Below are 19708 nucleotides of genomic sequence, written 5' to 3'. Positions count from 1 at the left end.
GGTTTCACCCCCACAACCCAAAAATGTGCAGAGTAGGTGGATTGGCCAAGCTAAATTGCCCCTTAATTGGAAAAAATAATTGGGTAATCTAAATTTATAAAAAATAAAATGTAAAAAAAAAAATTTCTGGAACCTACCTCTTCATTCACCTGAGAAAGGAGCTGTGCTCCGAAAGCTAGTGATTTGAACCAAACATGTTCGACTTTAACCTGGCGTTGTAAAACTTCTTACTTTGCCCTCCCAAGTCCAACGCTGGAATGCACTGCCTGTGGAAGTTGAGTCGGAAATGCTAGGGACCTTCAAGCGGCTATTGGATAGGTACATGGATTAGGGTAGAATAATGGAGTGTAGATTAATTTCTTCTTAAGGGCAGCACGGTAGCATTGTGGATAGCACAATTGCTTCACAGCTCCAGGGTCCCAGGTTCGATTTCGACTTGGGTCACTGTCTGTGTGGAGTCTGCACATCCTCCCCGTGTGTGCGTGGGTTTCCTCCGGGTACTCCGGTTTCCTCCCACAGTCCAAAGATGTGCAGGTTGGGTGGATTGGCCATGATAAATTGCCCTTAGTGTCCAAAATTCTATGATTAACCTAGGACAAAAGTTCCCCACAACATCGTGGGCCGAAGGACCTGTTCTGTGCTGTATTTCTCTATCTCATGTCAACCCATGCCCCCCAGTAACCACCCTTTTCAGTTCTTTGACAGCGTGACAGTTGTTCAATACCACCTTTCCAGCTTCAGCAGTTCCAATGGGTCATACACTTTTTTTTTCTTTTAAATAAATTTAGAGTACCCAATTCATTTTTCCAATTAAGGGGCAATTTAGCATGGCCAATCCACCTAGCCTACACATCTTTGGTTTGTGGGGGCGAAACCCATGCAAACACGGGGAGAATGTGCAAACTCCACACTGACAGTGTCCCAGAGCCGGGATCGAACCTGGGACCTCAGCGTCGTGAGGCAGCAGGGCTAACCCACTGCGCCACCTTGCTGCTCTGGGTCATACACTTTTTATGCATCACCATGTTTACTTTTAAGAATCCCAAATGGTGTTTCCTCTCTCAGGTCCATATCCAAAGTGGTACCAGTTCAAACTTCATATTACCTGGTCTAATCTTCACACTCTGGGTTTCACAATCCTGGTTTACCAAAACCCCTCATCGGTGGAGGCAGCTATCAATTTAAATGACCAGCGGCCTCCATAAACTGCACATTTGCACATCCTGGCCCAACTCCAATCTCACCAACATCAAAATAGGAAATAGTTCAAGGGAAGGACTTGGAAATTCAGTCAATTTTTGAGATTTGTGCCATGAACATTTAGGGCCTCACGGTAGCATGGTGGTTAGCATCAATGCTTCACAGCTCCAATGGTCCCAGGTTCGATTCCTGGCTGGGTCACTGTCTGTGTGGAGTCTGCACGTCCTCCCCGTGTGTGCGTGGGTTTCCTCCGGGTGCTCCGGTTTCCTCCCACAGTCCAAAGATGTGCGGGTTAGGTGGATTGGCCATGCTAAATTGCCCGTTGTGTAAGGTTAATGGGGGGATTGTTGGGATACGGGTTCCGTGGGTTTAAGTAGGGTGATCATTGCTCGGCACAACATCGAGGGCCGAAGGGCCTGTTCTGTGCTGTACTGTTCTATGTTCTAACAGGAGCTGCTCAATCATAACAAATTTCTGAGCACCGGCCTCCCCAAAAAAACAGTAAATCTCATCAGCATTTGGGGATGGTCTGGTAAGAGGGAAGGATGGCAAACTGGAATGGCTATGAGAAAAGTGCTGGGTGAGCTGCCAGCATGGAACTTGATTAAAACACTCAAAATGGTCAATTAAGCAGCTTTTTCCAACTGTGCTAGGAATTTAGCAGTGATAAGAAAGCTGATGCCACGGAGGAGACTGTCAGGTAAACTCTGGCAGGATCGGGTTTGAGGGGCGGGTGTGCTGGCAAATAAGGAGAATTGGGGAGAAAAGTTCATTGTTTGGCCTTTTAAGGCATTCTTCAATTTATATGTAGTTGCTCCCTCCACTTCCCTAAGTCATCACTCCAATCCTCAACCGACCCTGCATGCCTGGGTCTGGCACTCCAAGACTCCACTTACTTCTGGCATACAACTGTCAAAGTGCATTCACCATTTGGTGCTGCCCCAGCAGCAATGACAACTGGTAGATGTGGTGCTCCTGAGGCCAATAACTGCTGGCTTCCGATTGGAGATGAGCAACCTCATTTAATTTATGTTTTAATTGGCTGCTGTCAGCAAAATGTGGCTCTGGGGCCAGCCCCAGCCAAAGCGGGTTGGGTTCACCGTTTCCCCCCCCCCTCCCCCAACAGAATTCCGGCCTGAATCTCTGACCATGACTCCATGTTGACAGTCTCTTTGCGATCATTCACCTTAACTTCATTAAAGACCTTCTCTTCAGCATTTTATCAAATATCTTTTCAAAATTTATTCTACATATCCACTGCATTTCCTTCATCAATGCACTTACAGAACCATAGAAAGGTTGTAGCACAGAAGGAGGCCATTCGGCCCATTTTGTCAATGCTAGCCCAAGGACACCCATTTTTATTCCTGCACCCGGTCCATAATGTAATAGAGATGTTACATTGGCAACACTCGAGCTCTCCAGGAAAGCTTCCATATCCAAGAATATGTAGCTGCTTGTTCGCATATCTGACCCATACAGGCAGTTGAATGACTGAAAAACTAATTCTAAGTATGATGTTCTTACGTATGGAGGCAAATTTGGGAGCGCTGTTGCAGAACAAGTGGTATACAACGGCACTGTATAGGTAATGACTGAAGATAAATGAAGCAACATTAAAACAATGCTCGTTCAGAGGTTTGGGCCCAGTTACTGTCCAGGATGTGATTAGGCGTCAGCCAGTAACATGGTTGATTGCACTCTTTTCAAAGGATCTTGCTTCCATTATTTTATTCGAGCTAACACAAATAAACAATAGGCAATAAACAAAGAAATAACTGATGCATGTAGAAATGGTACAGCAGTTATCATGGGGGATTTTAATCTACATGTCGATTGGTTTAACCAGGTCGGTCAAGGCAACCGTGAGGAGGAGTTTATAGAATGTATCCGCGATAGTTTCCTAGAACAGTATGTGATGGAACCTACGAGGGAACAAGCGGTCCTAGATCTTGTCCCGTGTAATGAGATAGGATTGATTCATGATCTCATAGTTAGGGATCCTCTCGGAAGGAGCGATCACAATATGGTGGAATTTAAAATACAGATGGAGGGTGAGAAAGTAAAATCAAATACTAGTGTTTTGTGTTTAAACAAAGGAGATTACAAGGGGATGAGAGAAGAACTAGCTAAAGTAGACTGGGAGCTAAGACTTTATGGTGGAACAGTTGAGGAACAGTGGAGAACCTTCCAAGCGATTTTTCACAGTGCTCAGCAAAGGTTTATACCAACAAAAAGGAAGGACGGAAGAAAGAGGGAAAATCGACCGTGGATATCTAAGGAAATAAGGGAGAGTATCAAATTGAAGGAAAAAGCATATAAAGTGGCAAAGATTGCTGGGAGATTAGAGGACTGGGAAATCTTTAGGGGGCAACAGAAAGCTACTAAAAAAGCTATAAAGAAGAGTAAGATAGAGTATGAGAGTAAACTTGCTCAGAATATAAAACAGACAGTAAAAGTTTTTACAAATATATAAGACAAAAAAGAGTGGCTAAGGTAAATATTGGTCCTTTAGAGGATGAGAAGGGAGTTTTAATAATGGGAAATGAGGAAATGGCTGAGGAACTGAACAGGTTTTTTGGGTCGGTCTTCACAGTGGAAGACACAAATAACATGCCAGTGACTGATAGAAATGAGGCTATGACAGGTGAGGACCTTGAGACGATTGTTATCACTAAGGAGGGAGTGATGGGCAAGCTAATGGGGCTAAAGGTAGACAAGTCTCCTGGCCCTGATGGAATGCATCCCAGAGTGCTAGGGAAATTGCAGATGCACTAGTGATAATTTACCAAAATTCACTAGACTCTGGGGTGGTCCCGGTGGATTGGAAATTAGCAAACGTGACGCCACTGTTTAAAAAAGGAGGTAGGCAGAAAGCAGGAAATTATAGGCCAGTGAGTTTAACTTCGGTAATAGGGAAGATGCTGGAATCTATCATCAAGGAAGAAATTGCGAGGCATCTGGATGAAAATTGTCCCATTGGGCAGACGCAGCATGGGTTCGTAAAAGGCAGGTCGTGCCTAACTAATTTAGTGGAATTTTTTGAGGACATTACCAGTGCAGTCGATAACGGTGAGCCGATGGATGTGGTATATCTGGATTTCCAGAAAGCCTTTGACAAGGTGCCACACAAAAGGTTGCTGCATAAGATAAAGATGCATGGCATTAAGGGTAAAGTAGTAGCATGGATAGAGGATTGGTTAATTAATAGAAAGCAAAGAGTTGGGATAAATGGGTGTTTCTCTGGTTGGCAATCAGTAGCTAGTGGAGTCCCTCAGGGATCCGTGTTGGGCCCACAATTGTTCACAATTTACATTGATGATTTGGAGTTGGGGACCAAGGGCAATGTGTCCAAGTTTGCAGATGACACTAAGATGAGTGGTAAAGCGAAAAGTGCAGAGGATACTGGAAGTCTGCAGAGGGATTTGGATAGGTTAAGTGAATGGGCTCGGGTCTGGCAGATGGAATACAATGTTGACAAATGTGAGGTTATCCATTTTGGTAGGAATAACAGCAAACGGGATTATTATTTAAACGATAAAATATTAAAGCATGCCGCTGTTCAGAGAGACTTGGGTGTGCTAGTGCATGAGTCACAGAAGGTTGGTTTACAAGTGCAACAGGTGATTAAGAAGGCAAATTGAATTTTGTCCTTCATTGCTAGAGGGATGGAGTTTAAGACTAGGGAGGTTATGTTGCAATTGTATAAGGTGTTAGTGCGGCCACACCTGGAGTATTGTGTTCAGTTTTGGTCTCCTTACTTGAGAAAGGACGTACTGGCGCTGGAGGGTGTGCAGAGGAGATTCACTAGGTTAATCCCAGAGCTGAAGGGGTTGGATTATGAGGAGAGGTTGAGTAGACTGGGACTGTAGTCGTTGGAATTTAGAAGGATGAGGGGGGATCTTATAGAAACATTTAAAATTATGAAGGGAATAGATAGGATAGATGCGGGCAGGTTGTTTCCACTGGCGGGTGACAGCAGAACTAGGGGGCATAGCCTCAAAATAAGGGGAAGTAGATTTAGAACTGAGTTTAGGAGGAACTTCTTCACCCAAAGGGTTGTGAATCTATGGAATTCCTTGCCCAGTGAAGCAGTTGAGGCTCCTTCATTACATGTTTTTAAGGTAAAGATAGATAGTTTTTTGAAGAATAAAGGGATTAAGGGTTATGGTGTTCGGGCCGGAAAGTGGAGCTGAGTCCACAAAAGATCAGCCATGATCTCATTGAATGGCGGAGCAGGCTCGAGGGGCCAGATGGCCTACTCCTGCTCCTAGTTCTTATGTTCTTATAACACAAGTAAATGTGTTCAATCCTTCGGAAGGGAAGAGAAAACCAAAGGCATCTATGTATTCCTTTGCCCCTTATAGGTGCATAAGCCAACCCTGACACGGGAAATTGCTTCAGCCATCTTCCTGCAGGATCCTTCAGCCAGCAACAAAGCTATAATGCCTCACTTTTGTGTCTTACAGCCCTTTAGCAAGCACTGCAGGGAAAGATCTCTGTTCCCATCAAATCTCCTTTCTGCTTTCCAATTTGCTGCAACCCTTCTTATTTAATTAATAAAAATAATTAAAATCCTGTATGACTTTGAACGTATGACTTTAAAATGCAACTGAATTAAATCTCTGTGGGTTCAATTACCAACACTCCTCCAAAACTGCTTAAACTAAAACTACACTTGGTACCAACCCCCCCTGTAGGATTAATATTTTCAAATTATTCAAATAATTAAAATTATCCAGCTGAGTCAATGCAGAACCAACTGTTGGTAAGACACTTTCCTGAGCGAGGCATCAGGATACTTTGGAAAAGCAATTCTTAAAATACTTCCAATCGCTTAAGACCCTCAGCATTGAAATTAAGCTACATCGGAATTAGCATTCAAAAGCTCAACTAATTTCAAGAAATTCCATTTGCACCCTCAATTTTAGGGTGGTTATAATAAGCAGGTTAATGTCGCTGTTAAAATAAAGAACAATGGGGCAGCACGGTGACACAGTGGGTTAGAACTGCGGCCTCACGACGCCGAGGTCCCAGGTTCGATCCCGGCTCTGGATCGCTATCCGTATGGAGTTTGCACATTCTCCCTGTGTTTGCGTGGGTTTCGCCCCCACATCCCAAAATGTGCAAGCTAGGTGGATTGGCCACGCAAAAATTGCCCCTTACTTGGAAAAAATGAATTGGGTACTCTAAAATAAAAAAAAGAATAATGAGCGGGATTATTCGGTCCGCAGCCGCGTTGTCTTGGGTGGTGCGCAATGCCCACCCCGGCAGCAGGATTCTCCGTTTCCACCACTTGCCAATGGGATTTCCCATTGTGGTGACCCCAAGCCACCGGGATACCCACGGGCGTGGTTGCGTTGCCGGCACAATGGAGAATACCATTGAATGTGTTTTCATACCAATGTGTTAAGCGTGGTCATACTAAATATTTCCACAACAACATTTTCCTACTTTTAAGGACATGAATGTAATGTTGCGAATATTTAATTTTGTGATTAATTTTAGAAATATAGCTTTTAGTTTTGGGAACCGAATTGTTAAACGTAAGGTAAGTGGAAAACAAAACCTGCGTTTGAGAGGGATGATCTATGTGTATTTAAGGGATTCGAGTGAGAGTTCTGAAAACAGTAAACGATGGGTAGTTTTTAGATCTGAACTTTGGTTAGTGTATCTTACATGTCGCCGCACGATATACACTACTCGTCAGATTATGAAACAGAGGTTCGTGTATGAAGTAAATTGCTTTTATTCGGTTTGAATTTCAGATATCATCTTGATCAGTATTTTCTACTTGCAATGCAGAGGGCGGAATTCTCCGCTCCCGGGAAAAATCGGGAAGGCCGTTGTGAACTCGGCCGAGTATCACGACGGCCTCTGTTATTCTCGGCCGCCGGGCCTTGACGCTTGCGTCAAGGCGGCGCGCCGAGAATGACTCGACGGCGGCGCCTATGTGACGTCAGCCCCGCATGCGCAGGTTGGCTGGCTCCGACCCGCGCATGCGCGGCTGACGACACGATGGCTCAAACCCGCACATGCGCGGTGGCCGTCTTCCCTTCCGCTGCCCCGCAAGACGTGGTGGCTTGATCTTGCGGGGTGGCGGAGGGGAAAGAGTGCATCACTTTGAGACGCCGGCCTGACGATCGGTGGGCACCGCTCGCGGGCCAGTCCCCTCCTGAGTACAGCCGTGGTGCTCACTCCCCTCTCCGCTCCCCACAAGCTTCAAACGGGCATTTGGCACCCATGTTCACGACGGCAGCGACCAGGTGTGGTTGCCGCCGTCGTGAACCGGTCGCGAACGGCAGGCCGCTCGGCCCATCCGTGCCGGAGAATCGCCGGTCGCCGTGAAAAACGGCGAGCGAATCGCGGGGGGCACAAAATGAGTCGCCCGGCCCTCCCGCGATTCTCCCACCTGGCGTGGGGAGCGGAGAATCGCGCCCAGAGTCTTTTTAAAGTTCGTTTTGTCCCAGCAAATAGAGTACTGAGCTGAATTTAATACAAATCACATCTCTAATGGTTCTTCTAATTGAATACAGAAAGTTGAAAATAAAACAAAATAGCTGTTCAAAGCGAAAGTGCAGGAAAGTAGCTTCAGAGATTAAAGGAAGTGATTCCAGAATGGCTTGTTCAAACCGGCACGTATATTTACAGATTATTACTGACAATAATGTCTCTCCCCTTTCTGGCTGTGATTGGGTTAAAGTTCTTTCATAGTTAATTCAATTAGATATATATTTGTCCATCAAATTTTAAGATGAGGTGATTTGAAATATGTCGTTCTTATGAATCTTATCGGTTGCTATGAAAACAGTTTCTCGGAGTGTTGCCCAAAATCTTTGACTTGGCCAAATCTGTGCCTGGTCTGTCTAGGTTTATTATTTTGATTATTCTCATGGGAAACAGCATCTTTCACTGTCTGGTATTTTACAAGATGCCATTTTAAATCTTAGGCCATTTATTCCTTTAATTTGTTATATACTAAAAGGTAGATTCTTTACTAAAAAGGTAGATTCTATCAGTAGCCCCTTTCTGAGTCTTGGTCGAGACGAGGGGTGGAACGTTCCAGCCCCCGCCTCCACAAGAGGCGTGTTTTCCGAAGGTGGAGGGTACTCGCCATTTCCCACCTGCAGGATTTTCTGGTCCCCTACTTTCCAGTATTTTGTGCGTCTCGCCCATCCCACCACTGGAGGACCCACTGCTGAGGGTCACTATCGGCGGTACCGAAAGGTCCCACCTGGAGAAGGGTCAGAAAATCCGTCCTCCCACCCCAGCATATCCAAAGTTATCTTAATATACAGTTTAAATTATTTATGTAGTTCCCAAAATGAGGAAAGGTTTGAAAGCAACGGGTGAACAATGGAAGATTATTTATTTTTATTTTTTTCTTTAAATTTAGAATATCCAATTCATTTTTTCCAATTAAGGGGCAATTTAACGTGGCCAATCCACCTAACCTGCACATCTTTGGGTTGTGGGGGTGAAACCCACGCAGACACAGGGAGAACGTGCAAACTCCTCACAGACAGTGACCCAGGGCCGGGATTCGAACCCGGGTCCTCAGCGCCGTAGGCAGCAATGCTAATCAGTGTGCCACCGTGCCGCCCGAACAATGGAAGATTTTAATGTATCCATATAACTTACAGCTCAAAGGGTGGATTAAAATTGAATTAGTTCAAATCTCCAGGAACGACTTTCCCCCATTACCTAAGTGTGGGACTGGGTGTGAAAAATTGTGTTTTTTCCACTGACCACAGTGGCAGGTTTTTCTGCCATATTGTTCGCTTTCCACCTCATTAACTATGCATGCGTTGGAAACATGCCAGATCACAGACAGGCGGCCTCAGATTTGCCTACCCTGCCATGACCTTACTGCTTCCTCACTCCAGGTGCCATATTTAAACAGCAGTAGCACACAGTCTTCTCAATGCTTGCAGCCCAGGACTGACTGCTTCACTGAAGACATGGCCCTGAAAGCCAGTAGAAAAGCAGTCCCCAAGGTGAGTGGTGCTTCTCTTGAATGTTTGCTGGATGTTGTGGAAGCTGGCTACAATGGCCGGTCCACCTGCTCTGGCTGCAGGAGGTCCATCAACCTCACCTCTCTGGTTTGGGAGGTGGTGGCAGTGATGATCAGTGTTAACATTGCCCTTCAGTGGTCAGCCACCCAGTGTTGGAAGAGGATCAATAATTGTATTTATGCTTCCATGAGATGCCAACCACCTCATAACTCTCAACTTGCATATTCAAGTCCATCACGCATTCACAGGGATCGTACTCACTGCCAGTTCAAGGGTGCCCCTTGAAGTCATTCTCACACGCACACATTCACATCGCTATCTGGGCTCACACTCTCTGACTCAGTGGAGGGCTGAAGGTCCTCACACACTTTGAAAATTGAGCCAAAGCACTTACTGGAGAGGATGTGGACAGAGTCTGCGGTGATGGTAAGGTTGACGGCTAGCACCAAAGTGAGGATCCAGTACCAGCTCATCCTCAGTCAACACTACTGTAAGTGCACTGTCATGTTTCTTGAGTTGGCTGCTCTGCACCAATTTCTATCATAGGCACTTCTGTCAAGCACCCATCAGCCAGCCAGACCCTCAGCTCCAGCACAGACGACACCTTCAATGAAGAATGTGAGGATAGCACCTTTGAAGACCTATCATAGCGCTCACCAGGCCCTCCACTAGCGCAGAGACATATATCTTGGTGGGAACTAGTTCTGGAGCAGGTTCTGGACCACAACTTGGAGAGCAGAATGCACAATTTGATCTACAGCAGGCAGACATCAAAGGTCGCTGGCACTCGGAGTACTGCTGGAGGCCACGATTCTGCTTAATTTAATTCAGATGACAAGCCTCTGGACTTGATCCTAAATTAGTTGTTGGAGCTGCAGCGAATGTCATGGGACAATCAGGAAAGCTTAGCAGCCTGCATTCCTCAGATTGCAACGGATGATAGAGGAATCGGTCTGCCTTCTGTCAGAGGTGATAGCGTCCACAAATCAGTGTGCCTAGGTTATAATTGGTAGAATAGCGTCCGCCTTGGTGATTTTGGTCTAGGACATTTGTTGTGCGCTGGTGCAGGAGCTGCACTCCATCGCTGTAGATCTTGGTGGCATCCACCAGTGGCCCTGGTAGGGGATGCGGGGCATCACAATGGCTCTCCAGCCTCCTCTTTTCCACAAAGGGTCAGCCTGGGGCCCTCAGGAACCGACAGGAATGAGGCGATCAGCTGGATACCCCGTGGCCATCCATCCAGCTGACTGCATGACTCTCCAGCTATTCCAAATACCCTATTCACCCAACCCCAACACCCCCAGTTCCACAGGCCCAGGTGTATGTACCAGCCCCACAACAGGACACACTAAGCAGGCCAGGACCTCCAGGCATCAGCCCTCCAGAAGATGCCTGCTATGGTCACCCCAGACAACAGGACGTGGCAGTCCACCCTCCGCTGTAGATGTCAGGAAAGCACCAAGGTGTAGGGTGAAGGTAAGAAAATAAGAAGGATTGAGGAATACAACAGTGATGCGGTGTTCATAACATGTATATCAATGTAAATCAAATTACACCCTTTTCACATCCCCTGTGGATGCCTCCTTTTTATGATGAGCTGTCTAGCTATTAATCAACTGTGATAGCATTGTCCCATGCCCCACATATCACAGATGAGCCTCTCATCTACACAGTGAGCTTCTATATCATCACAGCATGTGGCCCTTTTCCGGATCATTCTTCACATCATTGATGCTAAATGCACCTTAATGTTAAGTGTACTTTTGGAACAAACCTTATTCACAAGCTTTACAAGGCCATCTCATGTTTATTCTTGGCTGTGTAAGACTGAGGCAGAAGTGTTCTCCTATCTTTTCACATTCCTCTCAAGGCAAAGGTGCACTGCACAAGGAAAGATGTATTCACACATGGAGAAGAGTCATATATCATGCAACTCCTTGAGCTCTCTGTCTCCAGCAGTGTTCTCATTCTATCAGCCCATACTCCGAGCTGGTGTGTGTTGCTGTCAGCCAACCCTGTTTTTGGCTTTCAGAGTTTATGTCTGCTAAGCTCAGCAATAGGTTGCCATCGCAAGCTGATGAAGCTTGGCCACATTATTATCCTGGCACTTAAATGTTCAACTTTCAGTGTCTCACCCTGTAATCGTATCTGTTGTGAGGACAAGGCTCTCATCACAAAGTAGGAATACAGCATTCCTCACCTCAGCACTTGCCAATGTAATGATATGGATTCCAAATGGTGATTTCTGCTGGGTAGTGTAGTCTTTCAGCAAGCTCTGAAAATATTGCCAAAGACAATGTGGAGCAGTGCAATAGGATAGAAATGAGCTTTTTACTAGCAATGAAGCCTTGAGGGTTTCATGGTAACTGAGCATTTTGAACATCTCTAGGGCCAGGATTGGTCATGAAAGCACAATGTCTGTGTTAAAGAGATGTCATTTTAATGTCTACAAGGCAAATGTTTGACATTGTCATGCTCAGGTGATCCGCAGCCATATTGAGGGAAAATGCAGCCCAGGATCCCTAACCGAGAGTGCTGGATGTCAGTGTGATTTGCAAGAATGCACCACAAATGACCGAGTCATCTCTAAATAGAGTCATAAGTGTGAATTATCTGATTCACTATCGATGTTACACAGAGTGCATTGTTCCATTGATCGAGATGGATCTCCTCAAGGAGCATTGTTACATTGAAGGCATACAACCACAAGCCAACTGAGGCTCGTGCACCAGCTCCTCATTCTCTATCATGCCGTTATAACTGGAATGCTGAAGGACAATTGAAGAGGCCACACCTTCGAACATCTAATGTCGAGATGCCCTGCTCCAGTTAGCACCTCATCTCACTAAATACAAATGCTCCCAATGCCTCCACATCCATCAAAGGATTAGGGAAACCTGTGCCTGATGTGTAACTATTCAGTCTCATATTGAAGTCATGGGTGAAATGAGAGCAATAGCAACGCTGATGTTCATGTTGTCCCGTGATGGAAGGTACTTGTCCAATAGGGTACGCACTGTAACTCATCATCCTCCTGGCAAAATTTGGGGATAATGAGAGCCTCAAGTGCACGTCTGCTTCTGCTGGTCCATGTAATGGCCTCATGTCTTGCTCAAACTCATCACCCTAAACCCATTCAAGGTCCTCCTCATCGAGGGAGATGTGCAGCTCCTCCATCTCATCATCTGGAAAGTCCTCCTCCTTTTGCAGTGTGCTGCAAGCCATGATGATACACGAGACAGTCTGGGGATTGTACTCAGAGCTTCTCATTTTAATTTTGTATTGTGCCATCGCTTCTGGTTGGAAGATGGTGGTGCAGAAATCTCATTGCCAGACCAGCTTAGATCTTCCCCATGTGCGAGAGTGGAAACCCCTCCAATCATCCTGGAGGAGCTTCATGTTTAGGTTTCCTTCCCTTGCAGACCTCTCAATTCTGCCCCAGAATTGGTGTTCGTGGTGTATATTCCCTGAACATTTGAAGAGGCTCTGCCTGTGCCCATTTGGACCGCAACCTTCCCCATCTTGTGGACACTTATAAAGTGAAAGATATACCCCCCCACAGCCCTGGATACCCCCACAATACATTTTGCCATCTGAAGGCTGCAGATTTCTCCTTTGACGGTGTGCCAGCTGTGTCCCATTCTGGTGCCAGAACCTTCACATACCAAGGTGGGTGCTGTTACAAGCTCTACGTGGCATATCATGCCGACCCCCTCCATGGACTGAGACAAGGGCAGTCTTTTCAAGTTTAACAACGTGAACTGAACTGCTTCTTCACTCGCACTCCTCGCATTCTGGCCCCAAGCGGCTAATATTAATCTGTAACATTCTCTTTCCCCATCATGTCGCTGAGAATCAGTCCCCACTCATACCTCCCCAGTACAGCAATTACCCTGTAGTCCCTTCTCTTTCCTGAGGTCAGGTCCCCACTACTTTCCTAGTACAGTCCTTGCCCGGCAATATCCTCACTGCATACTCCTATCTTGCCAAAGGCAAGGTTCCCCCTTCTCCAGCACAACCGTAACTCTGCAACTCTTAAAAAGCCTTACCTTGGTAGGTAGAGACCTCTGAGACCTCCCCGAAAATTATGTGGTGCTGCCTGCAAAAGGGGCAACTGATTTTTGCGAGTGTTACATGATGCAGAGTAAGCGAGTTAGCCTCAAAGTTACAAACAAAGTGCAGGTTGGCAGGTGCACATGACTTTTGTATCGTTGTGAAACATGTCGCTCTGATTGAACACTGACCATCGCGGATTATCCGTGAATGATGATTCTGGCGAGCAGGGTTTATGAGATACGAGTATATTAAAATGAAGTTCCCAACATACTGCGGTGGGAAAATGAGCTCGCCATTGACAGGTGGTGTGTACGATTACAAACTGGTTTTACGATGATGTAAAATTGACCTTTGGCCTTCACCCGATATTTTACTCTCCCGCTGGCATGGCACCCGCCATGAACAGGGCAGAAATCTCGGCCGCCATCCAGTATATCCCAGGTATGCTATAATGCCATGGGGATACATTGCAGGTAGGTATGCTTTGGTTTTGGGATTATCTGAGTTCCACAGAAACTCTACAGTTCACAAGGAGGCAATTCAGTGTTCGGGTCTGCACTGACCCTCCGAAAGAGCAACCCACCCAGGCCCACTCCGCGGCTCCATCTATGTAACCCCTCCGAGCCTACACACCTTTGGACATTGAGGGACTATTTAGCATGGCCAACCCACCGAACCTGCACATCTTTGGACTCTGGGGGGAAACCAGAACACCCGGAGGAAACCACGCAGACACGGGGAGAAAGTGCAAACTCCACATAATCACCCGAGGCCAGAATTGAACCCAGGTCCCTGGCTCTGCAAGGCAGCAGTGCTAACCACTGTGCCACCGTTCCACCCACAGAAACAGTGGCTGCGATTGAGCGGACTTCAAAGTCCGATGTACGACGCATTTAGCAGGGTGTTTCTCATCGCTGCAAGCACCGACAAAGACCCCACTATTCAACGGCACTTTGCTTTATTTTTTGGCCTCAGTGAAGAACTCACTATCGAGGCCTCTCTTTAAGTCATTATCGGGTTTTCTCGCGTATCGGGGCAGCATTTTTAATGGCAGATTAATTTTAATCTTTCGACCCATCTGTGGCCTTAGAACCGCACCCCCCCCCCACCACTTCATCTGACAATGACCCCCCCTCCCAGAGCCAGAACCCTGGCAGTGCCCCTACCAGGGTGCCCAGGTGGCAGTGTCAAGGTGCCGCAGGAGTGCCAGGGTACTACCCTGGGGCATCAGCTCCCCAGCGATGAACCACCCCCAACCGAGGTACCACCACGACTTTGTGAACCAGTATCAATCGGTGCTCGGTTAAGGCCTTGCTGGAGAGTCCGGTGAAACCCGGACCTTAAGCGAATTGGGAGACTGCATATTTAAATGAGCCTAATAGATCATTTAACTCTGCATGCCTGGATCTCACCTAGTAAGAGCACAATCCAGATCACGACGTTTCATGGAATTCAACAGAATCTGGCGAGAAGTTTTGAGCGTCACAAATCTCATGAGAGGCCTCTCGAGAGATTCAACGGCCTTGTCCCAATACCAGGTCAGGTGTGACGAAGCCGCTGAATCGCGCCCAGTGATTTTGAGCCTTGAACTACTTTGGGAGGTTGAGAGATAGAGAGAATTTCAACAGGAAAGTGCATTCAGCATTTGGCTTATAAACAATGCACCAACATTGTCAGTGCTTCCATGGATGGAGTATGTGAAAATCAGAATAGTCTATCTATTGAATCTGCTAAGTCTCCTTGGGTCAGTAGTGGCAGAGGTCACTTATCCCCAAGAATGAGCTTCAGTTCAGACCCATGGAGTACAGAGCTGAATGTAGCTCCCCACATTCTCAGATTGTTTACAATGCAAACTGTTAAATGAAGAGTCAAATTCAGTTAAGGTTTACACAATGTACATATGTTCACTGGGGACAAAGAGCACAGGCTGCCAGAATTTGAAATTTACTTGCAGCACATTGATTAGAAGCCAGAAAGCTTTCCCCCCTGGGTGGGATCTTCTGGAGGCGATGGAACAGGGCTTTTGAACAGAGATCAAAGTGCATTTGCCAATTGCCTTTTTAGTGATACTTGTAAATAAATTTGAATTTGTCCAATTTGGTTCAGGGTTTACCTGTCGTTAAAATACTAAACAGCTGTGTGCCACAAACCACATTTTCAATGCATGCGCAGCTGCACAAATGTCACTGCATCTCAGAGCATTGAAATATCAAAATTGTGGCCTGTTTGTTTTGAAACCAATTACAATTTACGAAGCAATAAACCTCTCCCCAAACCATATTTGCACCACAAAGTGGAATTTGTATAAAGTGAGCCTCGGCAGTGATTTTCAACAAGCTATTTGACTGACGGCTGAGGGGGCTTCTGCTCCCCCTCGATTCCTTCCTGGTTAAGGTCAATTGTAGGCACTTAGCTGCTGCCAGTGATTGTGATAAGCTGAGTTTGTACGGACATGGAATCATACCTCGCCCTTCTGTTCTGCCTAACTCAGTTTGTGCTACCAACATATCTTTGATATGGCCGGTACTGCCACTTTAAAATGGGGCTTTCCTAGGGCAACACGGTGGCCTAGTGGTTAGCACAACTGCCTCATGGCGCTGAGGTCCCAGGTTCGATCCCGGCTCTGGGTCACTGTCCGTGTGGAGTTTGCACATTCTCCCCGTGTCTGCGTGGGTTTTGCCCCCACAACCCAAAAATGTGCAGACTAGGTGGATTGGCCACACTAAATTGCCCCTTAATTGGAAAAAATAATTGGGTAATCTAAATTTAAAAAAAAAAATGGGGCTTTCCTGTAGCTGAACTATTCTACCATACAGGCTGCACTTCATCACAATATTCTACCCTATACGTGTTTCTTTTTGGTCAAAGATTTTAATTTATAAAATGATTGCAGAAATAGATTAGATGCTGAAAATGATCAAGCATAAACATTCAAGCAGATTTTCATTAAAAAGAAACATTGATTGGACAGCAGTAATGCCTCCGACGCCAGCCTCAAGCACAGTGACATTTTGTTGAGAGACAGGAGGAGAGAGAGCGCGAGAGCGAGAGAGGAGAAGAACAGAAGTTGTGAACGAGGTGTGACTCCATGTCCGTACTAACTCAGCTCATCACAATCACTGGCAGCAGCTAAGTGCCTACCATGGCCCTTGAGATTTTGGTACAACAGAAATCGTGACACATATACAATTCTCCAGAGAATATTAAAAAAAATCTTTTCAACAGTTTACATGCCGTTTTTAAAAAACGTTGCATGCATGTGAGGGGGATCTATTGCCTGATCTGTCTGCATCCATAATACATATGGAATTTACCATCTTGAGCACACCAGCTGCTTCAGACTCACCGTATGTTTCTAAAAAATTAGGGCTTGTTATTTTTGATTGTGATCACTCACCCACAATCCCAAGGTCATACGTTTCTTCACTGCAGTCCAAACTCAATGTCCGATTCCTCCCCACATCATCGTTTTTGGTTGTCCACGGTGAAACGTGCACATTCCAAAATCCTTGTAGTCTAGTGGGCTTGATTTTTTTAACTGGGATTTCCTTTCAAACAAGCTCATATTTTAAGTTATGCCTGGTCTTTGACAAAATTCAGTCAACTTCATCAGAAGTTGCAGCACACAAAAGGTTGTGAGAATACATATCCCTTTCCAGCTACTTGAAGCACAATATTGAATAAAACAACATTATTAAATTAAATATGCTGCACATTTCTGCCTAAGTATATAAGGCTATTTTTCATTTGGACAGATCGTTACTAACATTGCATGCTAATGAGATCTAACTACAAGTTGCTCTAACTGCATCAGCAACTATTTTCAACAGTACTGTACAATCACTGCACAGGGAACTGTCTGGCCCCTAGGATCGTACCCCACAGCAGCATTTCATTAAAACCAATACACATTTGGCATACTGTTATCACTTCAAAGTCAGAATAATCTGCAATTTACTCCTACAACACCAAAACATGACATTGCTCCAAGTACAGGGTGACAATTGTTTTTCTTTTCCAAATTGAGAACTGCAACACATTCACAGCACACTTTATTTCAGCTGTGCTGTGTGGTAGGGAAGCAAATGTTCCTTCCATTTTGAACAGAAAATAAAGCTTTTTGCAGTTATTTTAGTGACCCCAACAAATTATGCTGATTACAACTGGGATCGATTTACTATTACCTGGTGCTAAGATACGCCCGTTCTTCTTGGATTATTATCTTCAAGAAAGCAAATAAGGCTTAAAACTAAAAACCATTGGCTTGGATTTGGACTAAATTTGATTTATTATCACGTTCACCGAGGTACAGTGAAAAGTATTGTTCTGCGTAGAGTCCAGGCAGATTGTTCCATGCATGAAAAAACATAGGGCATAGATAAATACACAATGTAAATACATAGGCATAGACATCGGGTGTGCATTCAGAGTGCAGTGCTACTCAGTACAGAAGATGTGTGAAGAGATCAGTTCAGTTGAGATGTCGAGCTAACAATGCATACTAGTATGGAGTAAATTAGACAGCAGCTTGCATGGTTAAATCTGGCAGTTGCTGCCTAAGTCACTCTGTTCTTCCATAGGTTGCACTGTACAGTTGTCAGTGCGAGACTCTTCACTGAAATCTACTTAAGGATGTGAAGTTGGTGTATTTGTATAATAGATATCCTCTAAGCATGACAAAAAATGTTTTAAACTGCTGGATTCAGGTGTAAACAAATTTTTCATAGCACAGCGGCTCAATGGTTAGCACTGCTGCCACATAGCGCCAGGCACCCGGGTTTAATTCCAGCATTGGGGACTGTATGGCGTTGGCACTTTCTCTCCGTGTCTGCATGGGTTTTCCAGTGGGAACCCCGGTTTCCAAAGATGTGGCAGTTGGGTAATTGACCATGCTAAATTGCCCCTTAGTATCAAGAGAAAGCTAGGCTGTTAGGTGTTAATTTTCACTTCAGCATGAATGGCTTCAATGTAACTGGATTGCATTTAGTTAAATAATGGATCGATCGTTTTAGAACAGACTGGCATGGGTAATGGCTTTGGTTAAAACAATAATATGGGAATATCTCCCTTGCTATCCTATAAGCCTCTGCAAATTATCCTGTACTGTTGGTGAATCATTAAGCATCAACATTTGATGGGTAGAAATAACCATTTGGCACATATTTTCCCATGGACCTTCTTGCTGCTGGTGCTCAACAGCATTTACATGAACATTTAAGGTGGTATTATTTGAAACACTAAGAGTTTCAAGAACTGTTAGTAGCACAGTGGTTGGCACTGTTGCTTCACAGCACCAGGGCTCCAGGTTCGATTCTCGGCTTGGGTCACTGTCTGTGCGGAGTCTGCATGTTCTCCCTGTTTCTGCGTGGGATTCCTCCGGGTGCTCCGGTTTCCTCCAAGTCCCGAAAGACGTGCTTGTTAGGTGAATTGGATATTCTGAATTCTCCCTCAGTATACCCAAACAGGTGCCGTAATGTGGTGACTAGGGGCTTTTCACAGTAACTTAATTGCCTGTTAATGTAAGCCTGCTTGTGACACTAATAAAGATTATTAAGAAACACTAATTAGGGATCTTAAACAAGCTATTTTACTGGTTTTAATACATACTGATCCAGTGAAATTATAATATAACTTTTGTTTACTTCATTGTCAAATTAAATTTATTGTTGCCTTGCAAAATCATCACTCCTGAAAAATAACTTTTTTTCTACAGGATTCATTGCAATCTAAACACTTAATTGGGTGGTATGATAGTAAGTGGGCAGAGAGTTCAGAGAGAAGGGAGAAGAAGGGTAAAACCACAATCAAATAGAGGGTTATAAAGATGGTTTTCAACGTAGGGTGGTGACAATTATAGAATCCAGACAGTGCAGGACGCCATTTCGCCCATAGAATCTACACCGACTCTCCAAAAGAGCATCCTATCCAAGCCCACTTCCCCACCCTATCCTCCGAACCTCATAACCACCTAACCTTTGGACAAGGGGCAACTTAGAATGGCCAATTCACCTTTCCTGCACGTCTTTGGACTGTGGGACCGGAGCTCCTGGAGGAAACTCACGCAAACACGGGAGAATGTGCTAACTACACACAGACAGTCATCCAAGGTCAGAATTGAACCTGGGTCCCTGGCGCTGTGAGACAGCAGTGCTAACCACTGTGCCACCAAGGAGAAAGATATTGAGGTATGAAGTTCCAGAAGTAGCTACCAAAGAGCATATCACAAAGATGGGGTGGCAGTCAACAGCTGAATGAGAAGTAGGGATCAGTGGTCCAGAGAGAGCAAACAGAGTCAGAGTAGGGAGGAAAAATGTTTAGAGGTCCTTGAAGCTGAGGTACAAGGTGGTTTATTTCACTTTCGCACAAGAGCACTAAAAAGCATTTTTAACCCCCTTAAATGGAAACAAAACTGAAAATCGAGCACTTTTGAAGTTGTT

The 19708-nt window shown here is 45.3% G+C and overlaps 1 protein-coding gene across 28 annotated transcripts in view; it reads right to left on the bottom strand.

Annotated features, from left to right (window-relative positions):
• The window catches only part of adgrl3.1 (adhesion G protein-coupled receptor L3.1), a 1080538-nt gene that overhangs the window by 296601 nt on the left and 764229 nt on the right, over nucleotides 1-19708 (bottom strand). The window lies entirely within an intron of this gene.

This window comes from Scyliorhinus canicula, chromosome 8 (assembly GCF_902713615.1).
Source record: "Scyliorhinus canicula chromosome 8, sScyCan1.1, whole genome shotgun sequence".
NCBI classification, from domain to species: domain Eukaryota; kingdom Metazoa; phylum Chordata; class Chondrichthyes; order Carcharhiniformes; family Scyliorhinidae; genus Scyliorhinus; species Scyliorhinus canicula.
The sequence above is the reverse complement of the archived record's forward strand: the minus strand, read 5'-3'. Positions and strand labels throughout refer to the sequence as shown.